The sequence below is a fragment of the Anomalospiza imberbis genome, chromosome 18 (genome assembly GCF_031753505.1).
Source record: "Anomalospiza imberbis isolate Cuckoo-Finch-1a 21T00152 chromosome 18, ASM3175350v1, whole genome shotgun sequence".
NCBI classification, from domain to species: domain Eukaryota; kingdom Metazoa; phylum Chordata; class Aves; order Passeriformes; family Viduidae; genus Anomalospiza; species Anomalospiza imberbis.
Window position 1 is genome coordinate 9,163,871 of NC_089698.1, and position 25,149 is coordinate 9,189,019.

General features: G+C 40.0%; 2 long non-coding RNA genes across 4 annotated transcripts in view; one reads left to right on the forward strand and one right to left on the reverse strand.

The window, feature by feature from the left end:
* The window catches only part of LOC137485026 (uncharacterized), a 35,558-nt gene extending 32,129 nt beyond the window's left edge, over positions 1-3,429 (reverse strand). The window contains exon 1 of the long non-coding RNA XR_011005158.1: positions 3,373-3,429. This is a non-coding gene — a long non-coding RNA (uncharacterized lncRNA). The remainder of the gene's footprint in view (positions 1-3,372) is intronic.
* An 11,835-nt stretch (positions 3,430-15,264) lies between these two features.
* On the forward strand, positions 15,265-21,942 carry LOC137484782 (uncharacterized). 3 transcript variants are annotated; one of them, XR_011005029.1, is made up of 5 exons: positions 15,265-15,306; positions 17,654-17,757; positions 20,169-20,284; positions 21,301-21,345; positions 21,497-21,942. It is a non-coding gene; the product is annotated as an uncharacterized lncRNA (long non-coding RNA). The 3 variants fall into 3 exon arrangements; XR_011005028.1 differs by having other exon boundaries at positions 17,654-18,790; positions 21,301-21,942; XR_011005027.1 differs by having other exon boundaries at positions 21,301-21,942.
* The last annotated feature ends 3,207 nt before the right edge of the window (positions 21,943-25,149 follow it).

Sequence of the window (25,149 nt, forward strand, 5' to 3'; positions counted from 1 at the left end):
CTTTCTTACATGATGTCCTGAAGCCAGAAGTGGTCCCACTGCACTTGTTGTGATTCTATTTTAATTTACACCCAACTGTCCTCTAGATCTCCTTCACTAGGATGATAAAGGTAGTCACTGCTATCAGTCACTCTAAGCAAACACATTCTTTTAACATGATCTTTCCCACACTTTCCCTTGGAGGCTTTTTCTTCCCCCTCAAAATGCATTGTTTCCTACCAATTCCTCTTCTCCATTCCATTAACTTCAAGCAAACAAAGCAAATCATGTCTCACGGAATAGGATGTCACCTCTAGGGAAGAATAAGGCTCACATGTTCCTCTCCTACTTCAATAATTCTATTTATAGACCTTTTTTTATTCCTATACCAATTTCTCATCTGTTATTTCTTTACTCTTGTTCACTTCTTATTCCCATCATGGATCAGAATCTTTCCTATATCTGCTACAGACTTCTTAAAGTGTCCATGTATAGTTAAAGGGCCCTATTAACAACAGAGATTGTTTGTATGACCTAATTAGATCTCCACTGAGACAGCCTTAATAGGCCCTTTTTGGTTTTTTTGGATTGTCTGCAAAGTAATAGTGCAATGGCAGTGTTCATTTTGCTTGGCTGTATCAGGCCATATATCACATCCTTTTCCTTCCAGTCCTTCAAATAAGCTTGTCTCATTCTTATTTTGGTTTCAAATTATAGATTATAAATTTCCCTTCTCTCCACTTTTCCCTATAATTTGACCCCCAGCTGTTGAAACTACTTCGAGTGATTCCCCCTGCCCACCATCTACCCAGTGGTTTCATATGAAAGACAGCCCTGGCTTTCGGAATAAATGACGTCCCTTGGACCAGCTGTGCCTAATAAAAATCCAACCTCCAACTCTCACTTCCCTTCCTCAAAAGGGTAAAACTGATTTGAAAGTGCTGATGATAAGATACATGGGAATACAAAATCCACCTCAGTCAATAGACCAAAGCTGTGCACTGTGATGTCATCGTATCCAAAAGAAACTATTCTGTCAGTTCCTCCACTGCCCTATAACTACAAGTTATGGCACTTGTCCTAGAGACAGGATCTTTTTTCATTTAATTTAGCCTTGTTTAGTCTGGCAAGAGTTATTTTCATTCCTGAAGTGCCATAGCAAATACTAGAAAATACCAGTTGCCCTCTAGGGTGCATTAGAATCAGTTCAGGTTGTGAAAAACACTCCCTAGAACTGGAGGGCCACTTGAAGCAGTTTTCCAGTAACCCTGTGGAATGCCTAACTGGGAAAACAAGGTGGCTTTCAGCTGGCAGGAGCCTGCAGCACCTGCTGTGCACAGCCGGGGCTGGGAGGTGGCAGGAGCTGACTCTGCTCACTCTTACCTGTGTGTCCTGGCAGGCAGACCAAAGGCTGCCTTCACGTGGCTGTGTGACAAAACACAGCTGTACCAGAGCACATTTCAAACCGCTCCACAGCCTGGGCACTGAACATTCAAAACATCTTCTGTTTCCCTGTCTTTTCCTCTCATCAGCCAAAGCAGGGTATTTCTGTAATACTTAGTGTTGAGGCAAAAATAATTACTTGATTTTTTTTTTCCTGTTTCCTATTGGAGATCTATTCTGTTCAGCATTCCCAAAGTTCTTTAAAAATCTGCATGCTTCTTTCTCTTCACCCTTTTCTCTACTCTACTTTGATAGTTAGGGATATTTCCATAGACCTGTTTGATCGAAAACACTTTATAGAACTCTAATACATAATATTTTAATGAGATTTCTGGTGTATCTGGGTATCAGGCAATTTCAAGATACCACTCTCTGGTTTTTAGCTCCATTTCATCCTTCAGTTCCTAAATGAAACCAGCAGATACAGGACACCTAGAAATTATCTGAGAAAAATAGTCTGGAATATTTTTCACAGTTCAGTGTGTTAGCTATGGAATAAGGAGATTTAAATGCAAATTTAATGTTTTTGTTATTACTGTAGAGTGTGAAAATGTTCACTATCAAAATAAATAAATATATCAATGCAATATTCAAATTTTGACTCAAGACTGCTCTTGCCCATTTCTGTGTTTTAGTAAGAACCTGATTCTGTAGATATAACCCTTCTCTGCCACTGAAAATTGAACAATTTCAATGATTTGGTGAGTCAAAGCTACATATGACCTTCCAGAAAGTTCTGAAGAGCTTATAGACGTGAATTCTTAATTATTCACAGGTGTAAGCAATCTAGGCAAGGCAGCTAGGAAATCCCAGCTTTTTCACAGCTCCCATGGTTCATAGAGCAACTCCCCAAAATCCTGGAGAGAGAACATCAGTTTAGTTTTGTCCTGAAACTGCTGCCTACAGAGTATTTTGTAGAATGGATTTACCACTGGCTATAATAACAGGGTCTCTGTGAGCTCCACTGGAAGAGAGTTCAACTGTCTAACAGGTCTTATCATGAAGAAATGTTTCTGGTGCTCAGCTAAAATGCTGTAATATCCAATCAGAACTGCAGCCTTGCTTTAGTATGGCTGATCAATGACAACAGGTTGATTAAATACAGAGTTTAGAGTGAAACACAGGAGAACAAACTTCAGAACAATGGGAGAATTTTCTGATTTTCAGGAAACTGCCTGAATTACCTTCTGTATTTTTGCTTCATTTCAACAAACATGACAGTATAGAGTAAACACTGATTTTGATTTTGATTATTCTATGATTTTGATTCATAGAATATTCTGAGTTGGAAGGTACCCAAAAGGATCATTAAGTCCAACTCTCAAATATATATGGCCTGTACAGGGATAGAACCTACAACCTTGATGTTACTAGCACCAAGCTGAAACCAAGAGTGGAGCTAATTTTATCGGGAATCATCTAGATCCTTGTTACTCGCCTCCATTTCAGCCTTTAGTTTTATCTGAATGCTTCAATATTGCTAGTGCCAGTGTGGACCAGGAGACGGGGAAAGGCCACTCAAGCTCTCACAATGGGAGAAGAAACCAAGGTGTTTTCTGTTACTTTCTGGTGACAAACTTATTTAATTAATTAATTTTTTTTTTTATTTGACTCAATGCCATGAGCGAGTTTAATAGAATGACACAAAGCTGAGTTTGGAAAATAATTGTCACCCTCATCTCCTACCTGAGGGTAGCCCACATTCTCCTTTTACAGGATCCCAATACTGTGAGGTGAAGCCCTGGCACAGGATGCCCAGAGAAGCTGTGGCTGCCCCATCCATGGAAGTGCCCAAAGCCAGGCTGGAAGGGGCTTGGAGCAACCTGGGATAGCAGAAAGTGTCTCTGCCCATGGCAAGGCTCCAGACGAGATGAGACGTACAGATCCCTTCCAACCCAAACCATTCTGTGACTCTCTAACGCCCGAGAGGATTCGCTTCCTCAAACCTACCTGGGATGTCCCTGGCGCTGGCATGTGCTCCTGGCAGGACACGGGTGACCAGCTACCTGTTGCGGTGGCGGCGGGACGGGGAGGGCAAAGCGACGGCGGCCCGAGCCGTGGAGGGACACGAGGCGCGGCGGTGACGCGGCGGTGATGCGGCTCGAGCGCGCGAAGCCGTGAGGCGCGGAGGGACACGAGGCGCGGCGGTGATGCGGCTCGAGCGCGCGAAGCCGTGAGGCGCGGAGGGACACGAGGCGCGGCGGTGGCGCGGTGCTGCGGCTCGAGCGCGCGAAGCCGTGAGGCGCGGAGGGACACGAGGCGCGGCGGTGATGCGGCTCGAGCGCGCGAAGCCGTGAGGCGCGGAGGGACACGAGGCGCGGCGGTGATGCGGCTCGAGCGCGCGAAGCCGTGAGGCGCGGAGGGACACGAGGCGCGGCGGTGGCGCGGTGCTGCGGCTCGAGCGCGCGAAGCCGTGAGGCGCGGAGGGACACGAGGCGCGGCGGTGACGCGGCCCCTCAGGGAGCGCTGGCGGCGGGAGGAGGCTGAGGCTGAGGCTGTGCCCTCAGGCGCAGTAAACGCGGCTTTCGCGGGTTCACAGGATAGTCAGGGTTGGAGGGGACCCCTGCAGATCACCCAGTCACACTACCTTGCAAGGCAGGGTCACCTGCTGCAGGTGACAAAGGAACATGTCCAAGTGGGTTTGGAGTGTCTCCAGAGAGGGGGACTTCAGGTGTTGCAGCTCTGCCACCCTCCATGGAAAGAAGTTCTTCCCTCATGCTGAGGTGGAGCTTCTTGTGTTGTAGATTATGGCCTTTCGTGTAGGTATTGTTTGTGAAATGCTACAAATGACTTTGAAACTCTTGGTTGTCTGTTTCGGTATCAAGTCAATTTCATGTTCATTTCAATAACAACCTGCCTAAAGGTTTGGTTGTGTCCTAGTCTGCATTTCCAATACTATGGTTGTTTCTGCTTATGACTATAGGCAGTTTATATCAAAACTCTTTTATTCTTGTTCAGCAGATCCATCCTTTAGGGTCATGTGATTTTCTCTTTAATTCTCACTGTATCCTCTGTATCCTGGGATAAAATTGCTCCAGAGCATTTGGTGGCTCATCTGGGCAACACTCAGTAAGGTAGCACTGGCTTCTCCAGGAAATCTGAATCTACTCAGTCACAATTATGTTCTTAGTACAGTCATTTAGAAATAACTTTGTTGTTGTTTAGTTAAAACCCCATTAGAATTCTACAGTCATAGAGCAAGGCTCCAGAGGGCTCAATTTCTCTGCGACCTGAGCTAAAAATGAATATTTCACGGGATGAATCTTTAAACAGAAGAGGAACAGAATAGTGATGGGAAGACAGAGGGGTTGGGCAAACCAGGTGTGACTGAACAAATTTATTTATGGGGGAAGCCTGATACTTGTATCCCATAGCCTTTTTGAATCTTATTTGAAGTAACACAATCCCTTGTATCTTAATTACCTGTCATTTCGACTGTAAATGAGGTTTTGGTGAGTTTTTATGTATTAGCTACAAAGTATTTGCTGCCATAAGTGCCCTGATACAATTGTATCACTGAATATTCTGAGTGGAGCCATGGCCATAAAAGAACCATTTGTCTACATAGTTTATAAGGATTTCCTCATGCCCGAAGCAAGCCCTGGAAGCAAATTGACTTTGGTTTTTTGCTTTTGGGTTTTTTGCCCACTTTTGAGTTCATCCATATTAGGGTTACAGGAGTAACTCTCTACACCCAGTCAATACCAGTATTCTTATGCAACTTTTAAGTGTAGGCCAGGTTTCAGTTTTCCATTCTAAGCTATTGCTACCTGTGCTAGCTATAAAATTACTTAAAACACAATTTTCTGTAAAGCTGAATGGACATCCTTTTGATGGAAATGGGAATTTTGGACTGAATTGTATGACAATGCAATTTCTAACCACAAACCGTAGTATGGAATTAAAAAAAAAAAAAAAAAAAAAAAAAAAAAAAAAAAAAAAAAAAAAAGAGGAAAACCTATTAACCTATTTAAAGCTGAAAGCCCAGTGTTTCTTGTGATTCCCAACGCAATTGTGGATTCATTATCATCTACTTGTGGGTTAAAAGAGTTGTTAGAAAACTGAACTTCTGCATGGAAATTGTTACAGTTCTCTCTTTTGCTTTAGCATTTGGAAAATGTTTCTCGAAGTTGTTTGAATTTAATCTCTACAGATATGTCAGTTGAAATTTATTTAAATTCTGATTCAGCCTTAGTTGCAGTCTGTGCAAGTTGCTTTAAAACAAGGTTTAAAAACATAGTGTCAATGGGCCCAAACATTTGCTACGCTATAGGTAATGTTGTAACTTTATTCTTGAGGTGGGAAGATCAGGTAAATAAGTACTTCTGAAATGTAAATGTAATGAACAAAGCTAAGTACAGCCCTTGTTTAGGTTGTGGCTGCTCCCACTGGGTGTCATTCCCAACAAAATGATAACAGGAATGGTTGACAAGGCTTGTATGGCATCTCTGAACAAAGGACACCTCATCTGTCAATGGAGAAGTGCTGGTGGTTTTAGCTCAGCCTGTAAATTTAGTTTTAGCCTATAGCTGAGCGTGGTGATCATGTCCTGGTGATCTCTGCTGGAAGAGCTTGATGCCAGCCTGGGCTGGAGCCACATGGTTCCTGCTGTGAGCCATGTGCTGTCAGCCCATTCCAGGGCAGAGCTTTATCCTGTCTTATTCCATATCTCCTGCCTCGAGTGCCTTGGAGTAGAATAGACCCTGTGTGCTCCTGAGCAGGCACCGAGGCAGCCACAGTGCCCTACAGAGTCTCACATGTTCTACTGATTATCCAGCACACTTAAACTTTGAGTTATAAGGGTGACCCCAGCCAGTTGGCTGAAAAAATATATTTGACATCATTGAAAATGTATGCTGCTGCTGAAGCATGGATTTTAATTTGGGGAAAATGTCGGCCGTAATCTAGCATACATTAAAAAATATATCTTTTTATTTCCATATGGGTCACGTTAAGGAAAATATTAAAAAAAAAAAAAAAAAAGCCAACCCTATTATATGAAGTCTCATTAAAGCAGCCTGGAAAAGTTTAGCCAATTTACAGGCTATACATCTTAATCTCCCCAAATTACAGGACCGATAGAAAAACGGGCGGTTGAGAGGGAAAGCGGGACCAGCAGAACCTGGCTGGGGGCCAAACAATGGATCAAGTAGCCCTTGCTTTCACTTGACTGCTACCCCTTGTTATTTAAAGAAAAGAAAGGATTTTCAAAGAAAGGCCTGGAAGCAGCAAAGCATGGAACGTACTTCCTTCTCTGGGTGAAAACTAAAACCCAAAGCTTGGTTATTTTAACATGGTGTCTTGGCCCAGCTCTCTAGTGCTTGCACAGAGAGATTTTTGTGGACTCCTGAGAGAAAATAAAGTATCTGCAATTCTTCTGTAGTTTTTAGCAGACAGGTGGTTTAAGGACTGATTGCACTATCTTGGATGGTGTTTGTGGGGAAGGCAAGGTGGAATGGGTATAGGGGTGCTAAAAGGATGCAGGGGAAAAGGCAGGAAGCAGTGAGGTGTGACATGGCAGAGAGGTCATTGTCACCAGTAAATTCAGTGCCGTGTGTGTGGAAAACTACACATGTACTGGTTTTGCTGCTGTTGCACCATATCACAAGGCTCTACCCAGTGGCAAAGAGGGTCTGTGAGGGGAGCATAGAGAAGTTGGGGATAAAGCTTAACACCTCTTGCATTGCTCCAAGAGACCAGACACTGTAGAAAGTGTGGAGAGGAGGTGAAGTGTCCTGATGTGAATTAGCAGATTTGTTAAAAGCCAGCAGAGGGAACAATCCTGATCAGCAGAAAGAGGAGGAAAAGAGCAACAAGATCTTGAGTGTTTGCAAATCATCATGCTCTTAGCTAATGCCAAGGCTGTCCTAAAACATCTAGAAGAGTTGTGTCTGTATTGTTTTCAGGGAATAAGAACTTGCACTGCAGCTTGGAGCACAACTGTGTGGCAGAAATCAGTGGTGTTTTCCTCCTGCAGGTATGATTGTAGCTGACCAGCCTCATCACCTGTTTCTGTGGAACCAAGAAAGCCAACTGGCTACCTGTGTAGACAGAGGTGCTCACTGCTTGTCTCCCTGAGTGTGTCTGTGCCTGTATTGACCTGCTGTGCATTGATGTATTTATTGGACAAATTATGGGTGACTGACAAAGCAGTTCTATACATTTTTGAGAAGACTTTATCTCCCTGAACCATTTATTTAATGCTTTTAGATCAGGGGAAGTTGATGGGGATATGTATTTTTCTGTGCTCTGGTAGCCAGTGTTTCACCATGGTATTCCAGGAACTGGATCTTGACATTTCCTGTTCCTGCCTTCCTATTCCTCAAGCCCTCTGGCCAGGGATTGCCCCATTAAAAACGTAACAGCCAGAGGGAGGGGTTACGCTTTTTGTGTGGCCAGCTCTGGCTTGTTTGAGGAGTTTCCTACAACTTGTTTGCTCCAGGAAACTTAGAGCTTGGCAAATGGGCTGCTCAGCCTGCTTTCTCGTGGATATGAGAGTGGTTTTTGTGTATTTGCCATGCCCTACCTATATCTGCTTTAGCAGTGTTTCTTTCATAGCACTCGGAAACATTGCCCGCAGGGGCTGAGGCATTCTCTGTGCCTTCCATGTGAAATGGGTACATGTGGGAATGTGAGTATGGGCATGTCTTGGAGGCAAATTTATTAATACCACTGGAGATAATGGCCTTGGCAATATGTTGAAGAATCTTGCTCCATTAAATTATAGACTTTGTGGAGACAAAGAGATTAGGGAGAGCAAGGAAGATTATTCCACAAAGCAAAATATTATTGTAATTTGCTAGTCTTAAAAACTTCGCAAAATTCAGTGGGAAAAATTAGAGACCTTAAATATGCTGAAGTTCCTACAGGTACACTTGATGACTGACTCACTCCACATTCCGAGTTAGTGTCCAAGAATGCACAAAGAAATATATGCTTGTACACTGATATTGTTAAAAATATTTGTCATTGATCAGTGGTGTGTTTTGAAAAAAAACCTGAATCCTTGGCTTTGTTGAGGTCTGCTAGGATAAGTAATAGTGCATATTTTCTCCTGATTAATTTAATTTTTTCCATCCCTGTTTTTGTTCATGGTTTGTCTGCAAACAGACCATAGAACATCCCAACTATTCAGCATTTATGAATTCCTTTCATCATCTTAAATGCAAATACTTCAAGACAGGGCCAGGAATTCTTATATGTTCCTACCATGCTTAATAGAACAGTGTCTCAGTCTGGACTGAATTTGGTTGTCTGGGTAGTGCTTTTCCTGTGTATAATAATTTATTTTCAAATGAGAGTTTTTTTTTTTTTTTACCTGTTTCTTATGTACTCCATCTTTTCACAATTTCTTTTGTTGCGGTAAATGTTTAAGATTTTCCCAGCATTCCCATTGGATTTTCATGACTGCAGTTCCTTCAGCTGTTCAAATTTACATTACACAACTCTGCCATGGGCTTAGTGACTTTCATTTGAACCAGGCTCCTAACACCTTCTCTCAGGTAGGCTACAGACATCATAGATTCCTATTGATTTAATTTGCTTTTAATAGTATTTTTTATTGCCCATTACCATTCTTCCATATAAGTCTGAATATCTGACATATGCATAAATCTGTTCAAGGTTTTCTGACAGTAGGAAAAAATATACTTTATTAATTAACATCTGCACTGAAAAGCTGAAACTTCTGTGATGTATTTTTCTGAGATACCAGGAAGAAGTGTGACCCCATGTTCCACAGGTTTTCTTCTGTCATAGCTTTCTTTTGCAGCCTTCTTTCCATGGGATTTCACTGAGGTAGTCACCAGTCCAGAGTTTCTGCTGTCCACATTTGGAACCCCAGTGAATTCAGATGTATGAGCTGGCACATGTCTCTGTCATTTTCAGAATAAATCTGCACTTAGGTGTCACTGTACTGGTTCTGGGGCTTTATGCCACTATTAGATCTTGCACCCTCTGGTAATTATGTCTGATATCACTAACCTTTATTGTGTCTGATATTTGGGTGCTTTGTGCACCACAGCTCATTCTTTGTTCACAATGCAAAGTCTGTACACTTGCCTTGGTGCAGCTTCAAGCTGCACCAAGGAATTTTAGTTTTCTATTTCTTCATCACTATAAATGGAACCCTTTATTAAAGAGCGTTGATCCTTTGCAGGTACAGTGCTCTCATTTTATCTTACCCAGAGCTCCTGAAATCTTCTGTCACACAGATACTTACTGTACTCTTTTTCCCATATTAAACATCTTAACAAGTTGTTCAAGACTATACCTATATTGTGATTTTTAGCTTGAGTATCTGGGAAAGCACGACTGTAAAACCTGGTGTGTGTGTATATATATGCATACACAGAAAGGGAAATTTTGAATTCTTAGAATTCCTTATTGTATGTTTATATTTACTGCTAATTAGAATAAATACCCTGTACTCTGCATGAAATTCCAAACACTGCTCAGTGGGAATCTGGACTGTTCCCTACCCCTGAAAGTTGAAAGGGAAAGTATGCTTACTTCACCTGCTATTTGAATGCTGACCTAATTTATTGAGGAAGCTTTTCCCTAAGGTGGAAAGTTTTAAAAAATTTTGCTGATTGGCCGCAACTGGAACTGTCATGGTCTCCTGAGGCAGCTCTCCCTCTCCCCTGGGAAGGAAGTTCATCCAAGTTCCCCAAGGTGGGCCTGTATCTTTTACAATACAGATATGGACAACAATACTACATCGCTGTGCATATGCTGATGGTGTTTTCCTCTGCCATGGAGATGAATACAAGTCATTTGGGCACAACCCATTAATTTAGGCAGGAAGAAAATAGGTAAGCATTTGTCTGTGATTGTATCTTAACCTCTGTTGTAGAGGTACCATAGGCTCATGGAGATTGTTTATGTCTGATATCTTGGTAAGATCTGGTCCAATTTCCGCTCTGCTGCTGATCCATGTCTTTGTGCGGTTTGCAGTCCACAGGACTTGTTCTGAGAGTTGGTGAAGCAACACATGTAGGGTGCTGGAGCAGCTGGTAAGTTCTGCTTCTGTCTGATCCAGTCCCTGCACCCTCTCTCCACAGACTTGTAACACCTTAAAATTAAAATATAACGCCTTAAAATTAAAATACAAAGTTTTAAATGATCCTAACCTTGACAGGACTTAAAGCTATTATTTCCACTTGTGCTTGTACGTCCTGACTTGTATTTGGCAGCACTACAACCACTTGAAGATGTGCGTGTTACTGAGAGATCTATTTGGCTTTTCTGTTCATTATGCTCTTTACTGCCTCCTTTTCATTCTAATCAACTCTTCTTTTTAGTCAAGAGAGGCATGAAAGAAGAAAACAAAATCCAGTTCTGAAAAAAAGCTATATACTGAGCTCCGAGGAAACCCCTTTGATGCTAAAAATATGATGTAATGGTTTCGAGAACAAAGAATGTCCATATCGTACTTTCTGTTGTCTGGTTTTGAGGAGCTTATCTTTCCTATTTTCCCACCATTCATTTATTAAAAATAATAAATAGGGTAAAAATTGAAATCAAAATTCAAAGTATCTTTCAGCAGATTTCAATATACCTTAAGCATGTGGGCACTTTTGAAAATTTGACCCTGTCAGTACATTCTGTGTCCTTTTCTGAACCCCTGTCTTGCTTCTCTAGAATGTGAAGTGCTCTAGGTGAGAAGATACCAGGATACATGTTTGCACAGCATCCACGACCCCGGGCTCTCATCCTCAGAGCTCTTAGTGCTGCTGTCATGTTACTGAATGTGCCTCCTTCAAAGTGAACGTTTCCCAGGTCTTGCAGAGCCACTGCTGTGGCATCAGGTTAGTGCTGAGCAAACCCATTTTGGGATACCATTCACCTCTGAAGCTGCTGTACAGGCCTCCCACTGTACCTAAATTGGCAAGGCTGGGACCAGCATGGCATGGAGACAAAAGCAGCTCTATCTGTCCTGGGGAACAATGGAACAACCTTAGCTAGTGCTGCAAGAAAGCAGGTAGGGAATGCCTTTGTGCTGTGCTAATGCTGGGAAGTTAGCACAAGGAGTCAGGCATACTGCTCCTGAGAGCTTCTGGAAAGCAAGAGGAGTGAGTTTGCTTTCTTCCTTTTTTCTTTTTTTTTTTTTTTTTTCAAAGTTTAAGTTGATTCTCTCATCTACTCTCTTGCCCCCCTTCCCCCTCTGCTCCCTAAGCCTGCTTTTGATTTGGTTTTATTGGCTAGTGAAAGGAATCATTTACTAGTCAAGGGCCAAGCAGTGACAAAGGAATGCAGGTAAATTAGTTTCAGTTCCTATTTCTCCCCGTCTTCCTCCTTTGGAATTTGAGCTTTAGAAAATAAAGTCCTTTTACCCATACCGCCCCCCTCTTTTTTCCTAAAAGGATTTCCCCCCTTCTCAACCTCTCTTTCAAGAACTAAGAAAACCCCCATTAAAGTACCTAAAATGTCAAGGTGTACAACATATTCAATGAAATCCAACCAAAATGCATTAAAAAAAGCCCCATGACTCCTTGCATGCACCTTAAAAATGCAAAAATTAACTGAGAGTGTCATAAAGCTTGTTTTAATGAATAACTATGTACACACTGGGAAGTTTTACATGCACATATATCATGCTTCAAATGCTAAAATGTAGTTAAAGTTTAAACATTTTGCAGAAGAAGATATGCAAAAGAACTTGCAGAGAATCAACATGGAGAAAACCTGTATGTTCAGTCTTTCATCACTCAGTATCATTGAAGTATTAAGCACTAAGTAATAGTGTTAGCATTCAAACTTGTTTGGTTTTTTTTTTTTTTTTGGTGGGTATTTTTTGGGGGTTTTTTTTTGGGTTTTCTTCCCCCTCTTCTTGATTTTTTCTCCTTTGTACCTTGCCGTCTTTTGGACAACTTGCTTCAAATATACCTGGATATTTCACCCTCTTAAACAAAAATCTTTAGAGGCTGAGGCCTTCTTTTTACGTCTCATTGGCGTCCTTGGTAAATAATGTAGTTCAAAATGCTCTTTGATGTTAAATAGTACACGGCGTTGTGGCATTAATGGCAGAAAAAGGTTTGTTTCTCATTGGTAGCTATTCCTGTTAGTTATTTCCCCATTCCTAACATAGAAATAAAACCATGATTTTTTTTTTTTTTCTTAGCGCAGCAAAAAGTTGTGTATTCAGTTTTTTAGTTGACTTCATAATTAGATGCATTTTGTGTTCCTGTATGCACAACACAAACTTGAAATACAAAAGAACTCTGTTCTGTCTAAACAACTCTAAGGTTTTGGACAGCAGCTGGAAGAAGCCAGGAAATGTAAGTTAAGACTGATATTCCCCACTTGCCTCATGCTATTGTGAGTGCATTTTGTTGGGAAAAAGCACAATGATGAGAGAGGTACGAACACAACGTCAGTCCTAACACTGCATTTCCTGGTTTTTGTTGGTTTGTGTCACAGCCCTAAAAAATTGTCTTTAATTTCCTCAAAAAGGGGGCAAATATATTTTCCAGAGTGGTGTATTATATACAATCGTAATTTATCTGTCCAGGCAGAACATTGGCTGTTGGGGGAGTAGAATCAGAATTTGCCATGATTTTCTCAGAAAAATCTCTCCTGTATTTTCCAGCTGTGTTTAAATACAGTTACTTTAGTTTGTAATTTCCATCTGATATTTAAATGACTGTTGGAGACTGAAAAATTCCTCCTCCCAGTGGAGCAGTACCTTTCATTAAACACCCACTAAAGGTGTTTTTACAAATGATTTCTAAGGTTCAGTGGTGGTCTGCTTTTATTTGATTTAGAGCCACTCAGTCAGTTTCTTTTCTCCTGGCGGGTTTAGGAAGTAAAGAACTTGCTTGGAAGCTGGGAGGTCAGATGGAAGGAGTGAGATCTGTTGTGTCCTTCCCAGAACAATGCTTAGGCTGGATCCAGGGGCTGCTGCAGTAAGAAATGCAGGTCTTGGTTGTGTCAGAACTGAAGGACGAGATTCTTGTTCCATGGTTGCTGTGAAAGGAAAATGGAGATTGTGTATATTCATAATGAATGACAGGTTATGGTTGTTTTTATCTGACATAGGTGGATTTTTTCCTACTTCATTATTTTGTCAACAGAGTTTGAAATCCTTTTACGTGTGCACATCTTGTTACATTTGTAACTCTTCGGACAGTATATGAGGCAGACACCTCCACTGATTCTATATTAAACCTTGTTTAATTCTACAGATTCTTTAAAAGCATCACTGTAAGCACAAATAGATGTTTTTGCACTTAGTTGATCTATATAGCAGGATCATATCAAAGTTGTACAGGTTCCCACTGGGAGACATTATTATTATTATTATTATTATTCACTTTGAGTAAACATTTTGAATTACCAAAATATTAGATTTATCTAATGTATATTTAAATTTTCTTTAAGTATATACAGAGGAGGAAAAATGTTATCAGAAATATCAAAATCACATGAAGTATCTAAGTTATGAACATGAACATGAAATTAAGAATTCTTGAGCCTAATAGTCTCTTTACCATTGAAAATAAATACGTGTGCTAGTAATCTAAAACTTAAACAGTCAGATTTCCTGCTGCAGTGAGCTTCTATCCACTTCTCCCAAAAGAATGATTTGGGAAGGAAATATTTATACAATATTAAGAAGAACAGTGAAGGCAATAACTGAAATTTCATAACAACAAAAATTGTGGATATATTGGCCCAATTTTGTGATTGATTACACATGTTTAAATGTTAAAACATTATAATGAAATCTCTCTGCCTCTATAGCAATTTTTATCAGATAAACAAAAGTCTTGGGATCAACAGATACTGATATGTCAAAAACAGAATCTTTCATTTTCCGGTCTGCACCCTCCAAGATATTTTGCATAGTGAATTGTGTCTTAATGAAGCAATAAACTGGATTCTGATGGTATACCACACTTTAGATATATTTATTTCTCAGAAAAGTAACTGAATTTCACAACTTTGAACACAAACTGGAATTGGCAGTCACATAATACAAGTATTTAGATCTGTATATGACTACCAGGTGATATGACTACCAGGTTTGTATTTAGTACATTTTAAAAACTGATATGATATGATAAAAACAAATATGACAGACTTTGCTTTATGTGGTGAACACTTTCTCTGCTTTAGTATGGTGCTGTTAAACATAAAAGTTTAAAACTAATATATGAACTCCATCATTATAGGGGTTAAGCTACAAGGACAAAGCCAACGCAGTTTGGTCATGAAGACTTTAACTCCGGGCAGTTCTCCATAGATGCTCCCACCTTCGCCAGTTCCACAGGTAGCAGATGAAAATCTTTGGGAAGCGGCCAAGGTCAGACCCCTACTAAAGGGGGCTGAAGGGGAAAAGGGAAGAGCTCTTGTGAGCAATTCGCGATCATTGAGGAGCTCCGGGCCGAGCCGCCGCCGTGCCCCGGGCCGCGGCCTCCAGGGGCCGCTGTGACACCACGAACCCCGGACCGTGGCTGCTCTGAGGGCTCCTTTAAACAGCAACAAAACATCCAACTTTGAAATCCTTTGTGTCTTCAGATGTTCCAAACCAGGATTCCAGCAAAGGAAATGAAAAAGGGAAACTAAACGAGCTTTCCCCCGCCCCCTCTTTTTCTTTCTCTGGTTTCTATTTGTAATACTTTATTTCTACAACAAGCACAAACCACTAGAAAGGCAGAAAACAAAATATGAATTTTTCCTTCATTTTTCACTGTAAACCTCTGTAAAAACAATGAAAAAACCTCTGGACTATATTAGATGGCCTGGTTTTTGTTTCTTCTTTTTCTTTTTTCTTTTATTTTTTCCCTTTCCCCCTCTCTTTTTGTTATATTCACTGAGCTGTTTGCATTTTAACTTTGCAGGAGGAGGAAAAGAGGAAATAATGTTTTATAGAAATATGCAGTAAGTACCAATTGCACTAAACTAGAGGCAGCAACTGATGGCATTAAACGGTTATGTTTTATGTCAAAACACAACCAAACAGGATAGAAAGTACTGGATTTGGTGTTAAGAAGCTGTATCTATTAGACATGATAGCCTTTTAAAGAGGAAAAGGCTATGCAATATTCAAAAGAAAAACGGCATTTGCTATATGATAAAGATTTAATTGTAGGTCTCCATCAAACATTATCTTACATTCTGGAAACAAATAATAAATTATATAAAGGAATATAATTGATGCATACATTTAATTAAGGTTTATTTACTGTGGGCTATATAAACACTTTTGTTTCTATAAGGGGAAGGATTTGTATCTTTGAGTTCTGCCTTGAACATTTCAAGTTAAAAACAAATGTTTTAAGAAAAGACACTAACATAAAACAGCCCAGTGTTGGCTTTGTGTCTTTGTAAATGTCTGTGGCGGTTTCTCCTTGTCTGAGGGAAAGAGCCATTCATTAAATTAAAAGTGAACCAGTTAAACTGGACCTTTCATTGAAGAAAGTCTCCCAGTGATCCATGCTTTATTTGGTGGATTGTCTTACAACACAAATAAACCAAGGGGTTTTTTATCTTGGGATCTAAAAATACTAGAAAGAAAGGAAATCCAAGCAAGGCAGAAAATACTAGGAAATAATTTCCCATTAAACAGACCCTCTGCCTCCATATATCTCAAATCATGAAAGTACACAAGAGAGAAGGGCTCATATTCCTTTTTCTCTCAGGTTAAAAGCCAGTGACAGAGGAAATCAAATTCAAAGGTACCGTCAATGTTTGCAGTGTTCAGAAATAGATAGGAAAGAAATATACACTGCAAATCCATCGCAGCTCTTTGCTGGCAGCTAGCTGCTACATGCAGATGATGTTGCTGCCTCTGAAAACAATTGAAATAGGATCCTATGTGCATAAATGTTGTGTAAAATGCATTGATATTTGGGGCACATTTAAAATAATTTTTATTTTCTGAACAAAATTCTTGGGCATTTATTTAAATATCTCTTTTGGCTGACTTAAATCCACACTTCACATTCTCTTTTTCCTTTCAAATCTTATGCATAGCTTTACAAACTGTGGTTAGGAACATTGTGTGATAATGAACAACAAATAAATCAGTATAGTTTGGAAGAACAATTACAGTAAAATATGGAAGACAATTTAAGAAATACTTTTTCCTTATGGTTTTTTTTCTGCAATTGAAATATTGGTGGGTTTATTTATATTTTCAGATTTTTGTAAGACATTTGCATGGAGAATTTTCAAAAATAGACTTTTTTATAATTGTGTACTTAATGAAAAATGGGCAGAGTAGTGGATTCTGAGATACAGAACTGAAATTCAGAATAAATGGAGTCTTATACACTGAAATTGCATGAATACATAGCTGATTAAATTCCGGAAGGCTGTTAGTAGTTTGATGTAATTTTTAGTTTTGGATGGTCAAACTCAGATGCTCTAGAGGAGTCCAAAAATGTTCTGAAAGGTCCCTTGGTGCTCATGCTGATGAGCAGCCAAAGGCACCAATTCCCTCTGCATGGTGTTTACAGGCACATATATTTATGTACGTAGACAAATTTTATCTTCTGCAAACACTGCAAATAGCTCTGCCTTTATCTTTGCTTGTCAGCAGCATCCACACATAAATATAGCACATCTCATAAAATTTCTTTTGCACCCACAATGAGCCTCTAATTAATTCTACGTATAATTTCATAACATTTATTATTTATAAGTATTAAAACAATTTTTTAAAATTAGAGCCATTCTTAGCATTATGAATCTGACCTAGCATGTCTGGGATAAAAAAAAATATACAGAGTTTATAAATGCATTTTTTTGTTTTCTTGAGATAAAGATGAAACAAAGCTAAATGAAATGAAACGAATTGTCACCAGGCTGCTGTAATAAACAGATCACTTTTCTGTGCATGTGATTTTTTTTTTTTTATTGATATAGGCATGATTGTGCTGACATGTAAGAAATACTTGCCAGTAAATATGCTCACTTTTGGGTGTAGTGTGACCAGGTTTTTAAAAAAATAGATATCTGCATCTATTCATAGGCACTTTAGATAGAAAGTACTTGCAAGTTTAACCCCTGGTAGTTTCATGGCCCTTCCCCTTAGGCAGTGCAGAGGGAACAAGCCAGGGCTGCTGCCAGGCCAGGGACAGGGAGCCTGGTGAGGTCTGTGTGTGAAAAGTTCATGATAAAATCATGGACAGGGAAGAGGGAAAATATCTGTTCTCTTTTCCTCACTGTAAGTCTGTGGTGTGCAATGCTGGGAGCAACTGTGTGAATTTCTGTGTCTCTGTAGGTCTTCACTGAATGAAAGGGGTGTGGAGCTCTGCAGCTTCTACCCACAGATTCTGCTCAGCCATCGTGGGAGTTACTGCTTCCTCAGAGTTCTCTCCTGAGAAGGTACTGTAGCCACTCTGGACAGGATTAGGTATGATACAATCTGTCAGTCACTACTAAAACGGGGCTCCTTCTAGGACAAAACAAACAGACTAGCTCTGAACTGCAAGAATACATAATAACCTCTGTCTTGATCCTTTCCTTTCTATGGGGCTTGCAAGGCAATTCAATGCAAAAAGTAGCAATGAAGTGCAAAAAGATAAACTGATGATTTACCTTTAACATTCTAGTCCAGTAGAAGTTGGAAACTAAACTAGCACTAGCAAGGCCTGATTTAAAATTTTTGTCTTGTCTGATGCCAAAAACAAAGTATGTATCTGATGTTAGGGGAGCACATTTTCTGAAGGCTTCACTTCTCACCTGGGCAAATAAATAAGGATTAAAAATATTTTCTCCATCCAGGACACATCAGATGGGTTTAACTCATTCCAAAAATCCATCTAGTCACCCTAAAAGGTACTTCAGCTGTTCTGAAAATCTAGCCATTTGTGCAGAATGGAGCACAGTGCGAGCATGTTTACTTGTGCCAAAAAAGCACGCGAGGACCATCCATGCTGGGCTGCTAAGGGCTTTTTTTTTCAAGTGGTGATAATTTGTAATCTGTGCCCTATAACTATCAATGTGGGCTACCATATATCAGAATTTTCCTGTAATGTTGTTTATAAATGAAAAGGAACTTTGTGCTCTGCCTGTTTGCCCAGGATTTCCTGACATTCAACAGCCTTTCTGGAATTGTAGTTTTGCTGCAGTTGCTGAATATTCACCGATATGGGAGAGGCAGCTACTGTGTTGAACTCCCATGTAGGCTGTCTCACAGTGCACAGAGATCTGAGCAGGCACGGTGAGCCCAGCTTGGATTGTGGAGAGCACTTGGACTGCTTGCTGAGTCACTCCGCACATGAGGTCATGCTGCTGTCTAGAAGTTCCTTCTGTCCAACAGTCCATACTGAGAATGGTTTACAGCAGTAGTAAGAGAAAAATTCCAAATGCTTTGCACACATGAATTTCAGACAGTTTCTCATCCTCATTAAAGCTGGTGAGTAGAAGTGCACCAATCCTCTTCTGGTATGATTCTTACTATTTGACTGATACAGATGATAGGGATCTGGTGTAGCTTAATAGTTGTGCTTTCAAGAAATGCTTACCTTATACAGTTAAAAAGGAAAAATTGGTTTGGGTTGTAAAGGCCTAAAGGGCATAATCTGCACTATTGGATCCATTTGCCTTATGAGCTACTACACTGAAGCACAAAACAGCCACTTGATTTCTCAAGCACCTGAAGAGCAAGGAGAGGCAGGGGCTGGAGAGTGGAGGAGAGGGGAGCAAACAAACCCTGGGCCAAAGCTTTCACCACAGAAGTTTCATTGTTTTAATTTAGAAATAGTCACACACTTAAAAGTTGCCAATTTTTTCCCAGCATTTCCATTAGCACATTTAAATCACAATTGTTGGAAAGCTTGGTACAGGTAAAAATATACTACTCATAAGCTCTTGGAGAACAGTGAGGGAAGTAAAATAAGTAACAAAACACTTTTTCTTGATTCCCTTCCATCCCCTTCAGCAAAGTCACCTAAAAACAAGGGGATTAACTATTACCAGTCAATAAGAGGCACTTTTGAAAGAGGAAGCATTGCTATCCAGATTTGAGGGAAATTAAGCATTTATTGGAACAAAAATATACTCTTTGTAGATGTTACTTCATTGAATTGTGTATTCTCTTCTAAAAGCATCAAAAGCAATTGAAGAAAATGTTTCATGCCACTCTTTCTTTTACCATGCATCTTTTGTTTTCTGTTTTACCTCCTTTTCTCTTTTTCCATCTTTCTCATTAAATTACTAACCAATGCTTTGCTAATTAATGCCAGCTTAATTTAATGTTTAATGACATTCCATCTGTGTGGGGAGTTTGATTTCTTTTTGTGATTCTGGCCTGACCATTGAGATTAGCAGCATCTGTACAAAGCTGCAGAGTCCCTTGGGGCACTGAGCAACACTTTTTTTCACAAAATCAAAGTGACTGGCATGTAGGGTTAATAGAAAGTATCTCTTCATAAAGTGATGGCAAATACTTTGCAGCTTTCTGCATCAGCTGATATTTACTCACTTTCTTCTAGATTATTAAAGATGATGGAGTTAAGTACAACATTATTGTAATACAGCTGCGTATTGAGCTGGGAAAACTATTTTTAAGACAAATTTGACATTTTTGTCAAATTTCATCTATCAATATTCCATAACTATTTATATAATTATACCTGTCACTGTAAAACTAACAAATATTGCATATGAATATATTTCAAGCTGTAAGTTGTTTACAGTTTTATGAGACTATTTTTCTTAAGTATTCAAAATTTTTTATGCCTCTGGCCATCTAGATCACATGATGTTCTTTCTGTTCCATTTTGATTAAATAGCTCAGAACAAAGGAGTGATGACTGACAAGTTTTAAATGGCACTGCTGAAGGAGTTGGCTTTACCAGACCTGTCCAGAGAAGTTGAGCTGTGGTGAGCTGTTGTCTGAGGCAACCAGGTAACTGCAAAGCAAATCTACACAGGCTCATGGTGGCTAAAAAGAGCAATGGTGCAGGCATTGCTTGGATCATAAACATGCACTCATTGGTGTGTTAGACTTCAGTGTTTGTTGTTTCCAATAATATAATTTCTTTTGTGTATTTTTTTTTTCTGGTGGGGTTGGAAAGGAAGTGTCTCTTTCAGATGTGTGATGAACTTGTCCATCATAGTCTAGCTCTTAACCACTTTATGACTCCTCCTGCAATGGTAAGTAAGTTTATCCTCTGTCGGCACCATCCTGCATCATTTGGATGAATACAGAAAATTAAGGAGCATCCTCATAGTTTTCCTGTGAGATTATGCATTGAAGCAGAACTTATTTAAGACACAGTTGAATTTTGAGGTTTGTTTTCATTTCAAAAGAAAAACTTGCAACATGATTGTGTCTTTCTGCATGGTAACATGCAGGAGTAGGATGCAGATTAGATGTGTAAGGGAAGCTAAGAAAATACACATACTTTCAAACATATATATGCTTCTTATATGACATTCACCCATTGCTTTATACAACCACTATTTACATTTGGAGCTAGTGGTTTCTCAAATGTTCAGAGCCCACAATTGAGCCCAGATTTCCAAAAGTGCTTGGCACCCAGCAGTTCTCACTGAGACATTTTTATGGCCAGATAATCAAAATTGCTCAGCATGGTGGAAGCTAGGGAGTTTTGAAAATCTAGCCACTTATTTTAATGCCCAAATGGAGGCTGGGTTCTTCGGGAAAGCCGGTTCATATATTACCATTCCTGTGACTCTGTATTAATCCTGTAAGTACTTTTTTTTTCTCTTATGGACATACAGTCTGTCATATATGTGCCCACTTAAAGACTTTTCGCACTCACTCTTCCATATAAATTGTAATTACATTAGTTTCATTGAATTTCAGAAGTTGTTGGTACCATATGAATGAAGCAAAATTTAAAATGAAAATCAGATCTGGTAGTTACAGGATTTTTCTACAAGCATTTTTCTTTTCAGGCTTGACTTGGAAATGAAATAAAGACAAGAGATGCCCATTTCCAGGTTGGGAAGCAAACAAAACCAAATTGTAGAGGGTGAGAGTTGCTTAGCTGAGCTGCTTTTTATAAAGCACTTTGACAGCTGAAAAGAAAAACATTGAGGTAACTTGTAAAATGAATAACTTCAGCTATTACATTTGCAATTTTCCACTCAGTGTTCCCTGTCCTACTGCGCAGAGAAACTTGGTAGGACGTAATACCCCTGCAATAATAGTCAGCTTTGACTTTGTACTCTGCAGACATTAACTAGCTCACCTCACACCCCTGCAAGGTAAGGAAATGGTGTGATTGCCACCTTGCCTCTGGCACAGCAAACACTCTAGTTAAAGCTGAGGTTTGCCAAGAGAACTGCTGGCTGTGTTGCTCCTTTCTCATTTCTCCTCACAGTTGCAAAACCTCCTCTTAGTGCCCCAAGAGATGTACTTTCTCTGCACCATTCCACACACCTGATCCTTATCAACGAATGTGCTGTTCTGTTTGTGACAATAAAGGATTATTATGAATATTTTGTGATGGTTGAGATATTTCACAGCTGCCCACAAAAGGTTTGTTTTACTCAGGCATTTATTAGACATGAAGGGCAATTCCTGTACTTTGTAGAATTTCAAAATGTGCAATTAATAGTAGTCTCCATGCCTCACAAAGTCATTTGGAAAAGGCTTAAGAAATGTTAGAATATCTCCTGTGCTGCAGAAGTGGCACCTGGATGCAGAGTCAGAAGAAGCTATGACTGAGCTAAAGAAAAGTGGGGGATTTTGTGGGACCAGTGTCATGTGAACCTCCTTGTTCCTCACAGTGGCTGCTAGGAGCTCAGCATCCCTGTAGGAGCTGACCTTGTGCCTGGGAGTGTTGTAGCACTCAGCCTCAGTTTCTGAGGGATCCAATCTCTGTAAGTGAAGGAAAGTTTTGCAGGGCTGGGTGTTCAGGCGAGGAATGGTTCTCTCTCCACATGCTGCCCAGTGGTGAGGAGGTGTATTCTCAGTAGTAGTATTCTCATACCAGAAGAATGCTTTAAATTGGATCCTCTGAGCAATAACCAGCTTCCAGTGCATTCGCCTGCAGGCTTTGTTCTACACAGCTCCTGTTGAACACCTTGGTTCCTTGCTACCTCCCATCTGGAAACTGGCCCTTTTTTTGCTAAAGGTTGAGCAGAGCTATCTTTTCAAGGGCACCCAGGTAATTTTCCCCATGCTCCATATACTATTCCCATGAGCAACACACATGAGTTTGAGTCTTACTAAAAATCAGTAGATAGAAACCCAGTTCTTTGAATATAATCAGGTATCTGCCTCTTACTGATTTCAGTAGAGATGGATATATAAACATGTTTCATATATTGGACTATGACATGTCTGAATTAATAGTTAGTGAGGTTTTAACCATTCCCTCAGACCCAATTTTCATTGCTTTATGCACTCTATGCCTCTTAGCTTGGCCACCAGTTCTTCTCTTACGGAGACCGAAATGCACTGTGGAACTTCTGTTTACAGGGTTTGATTAACATTTTCCTGGGAGAGCATTAACCTTGGGATCATCCCACCCTGCTCTCTTCTTACCCCATGAAACATATTTGTCTACTACCCTCTCTCAGCTGCTTGTAAGCAGTAAAATCAAGGTACAGGCCTGGAGAGAGGTGGGTTGTTTGCAAACTTATATCCAAAAGGACTTCATTTAGCTAATGGTAATCAATAATGTAAGTAACTGTAGGGAGGAGATAGGTAAGAAGTGGCTTGTATGCTGTGGGCTGATGAATTCAAAAGGAATTTTTCTTTTAATTACTTTGCTGCTTTTGAAAATGTGTGCGTAAGTCTTTCCTTCAGACAAAGGGAACTTAAGCTTTTAGACAAAGAGATCTCTGACTCACTCAAGGCATTATGACACTAACTGCTTGCAAGTTCATTCTGCTGCTGGATCTGTTTCCTTAAACATCTTGTTAAGAAACCTTTGCCAAAAATCGTATTTGAGGCTGGCTAAGCGTGGTGGTAAATGAACTCTTTCATCTGCTTTCTTCCAGCAACAAGTGCTAGCTTAAAAGGAGGGTGCTGAAAAAGACAAAATAAGTGTTATGTTAGTACACTTATTTTTAATAGCATTACTGGTAGTGGCTGGTGCTAAAATATACTAGAATCCTTTGTGCTGTTTGCTACAAGAGGTCCAGAAAACCAGTATTAATGTCTGCATACTTTGTGACAGCATCTGTTGTTCTGAATAACAGGGATAATAGTAGTCTCCAGGTCTCCATCCCTCCCTCTGTACAAAAACAAAAAAAAAAAAACAAAAAAAAACCAAAAAAACAAAAAAACCCCTAAACCAAACAGTGTTGTTTATTTGACAAGTAAACATACTGATGACTGGCAATTACTGTCATTAAAAAAAGACTTCAAACAGTGGCCACTTCTTTGGGGGTCATTAAAAATCCACTGGCAACTGCATGCAGATTAAATTTACAGCTTGAGCTTTTGCTCTGTACTCTGCATCCTTTTTCCCTTGTAATTTCCAGTGGAGAATTATTCACTGCCTTATCTAAGATGTTTAATTCCCTGGTGGGGTAAAGCACGGACAACAGCTCCTGGTGGAAAAAGTAGTACAGTGATATTATCCATCTTAATGTGTTTATTTCCAGCTCCTCTTGCACTGTTGTCTTGTTTTCTGACATCTTTTCCTACTACTAGAAGAAGACAAAGTTAAGTTACAAGATTGCACCTGAAGCCCCAAGCTCAGATCTTTCAGTGTATAACTTTCATGTAATTTCAGTCAAGAATCTGTCTTGTGTATAGTTGTGTGTAGTTTCATGCAGTGCTCAGCCTGCAAACTGAATGATTTAATTGCCCTGCAGGGTATGCAAACCAAATAAAATTAAGTCCATGTGAGCTACTGTCATCTCTTTTGGCTTGACAAGAAAAAGTGATGTTAGTTTTGCATCTGCCTTAGTGTTATTAAATCTTTCAGTACTTTGGGTGTGTCATACTTCGGAATTTCATTAAAACCTTATCATTAACTAAAGGGTCATATTGCTGGTCTTGATCATGGTACAGAAGAGCCTGAAAGTGTGTTCCCTAAGTATGGTAACGGCTGAAAAAAGAGAAGGTGGGTGAAAATAGTCCCCACTTTATTCTTTAGGAATCCAAAAGTACTGCTTGCTTTTCATTTATCTTTCTCTTTGTTTTTAAGCTCCTCTGACTGGCTTTCAAAATCATGCAATTGTGAATTTACACATCAGTTTTGCAGATATGGGAAGGGGCAGTTCTAAATTCTCTGTAGTGGACTCATGCTGGGGAGCTCCTGACTTAGTGATGGAAAGTACCACATTGACTCAAAGATTCATTCTGGAAGCAGATTTGTGCTATGGAGAATGTAGACATTACTTGGCATTTGAGGCAGTGTATGTGAACCAGGATAGCTATGCCTGTAAGATTGCATCACTGCAGGTATTCCCTTTCTGCTGGGCATCACTGGGAATGCCTTGGATTTGGTAATTCATGGAAGAAAAGCCCTCATTGCTCTCTGTGCCACAGTGTTTACAAGTCCAGAAGCAACTCTTGTAAAATGAGTCCTTTCTCCTGTTGAGCAAATACACCAAGGCCTTCTGCTGCCTCCCTTTCCAAGTAACATCTCAGGCCACACTGCTCTGGGAGAGCCTACCTAAGCCTTTTGTTTCAGCAAAATGCACACCTGCCAAGGACAACATGAAGCTTTACCAGCCAGTGTTTCTTCAAACAGTGCTCTTGCCCTCCCACATCGTAGCCAAAGAATACTTGTGTGTTGCTGCCAATTTCTGCCAATGGATACAAGCAGTAGGGAATGCAGG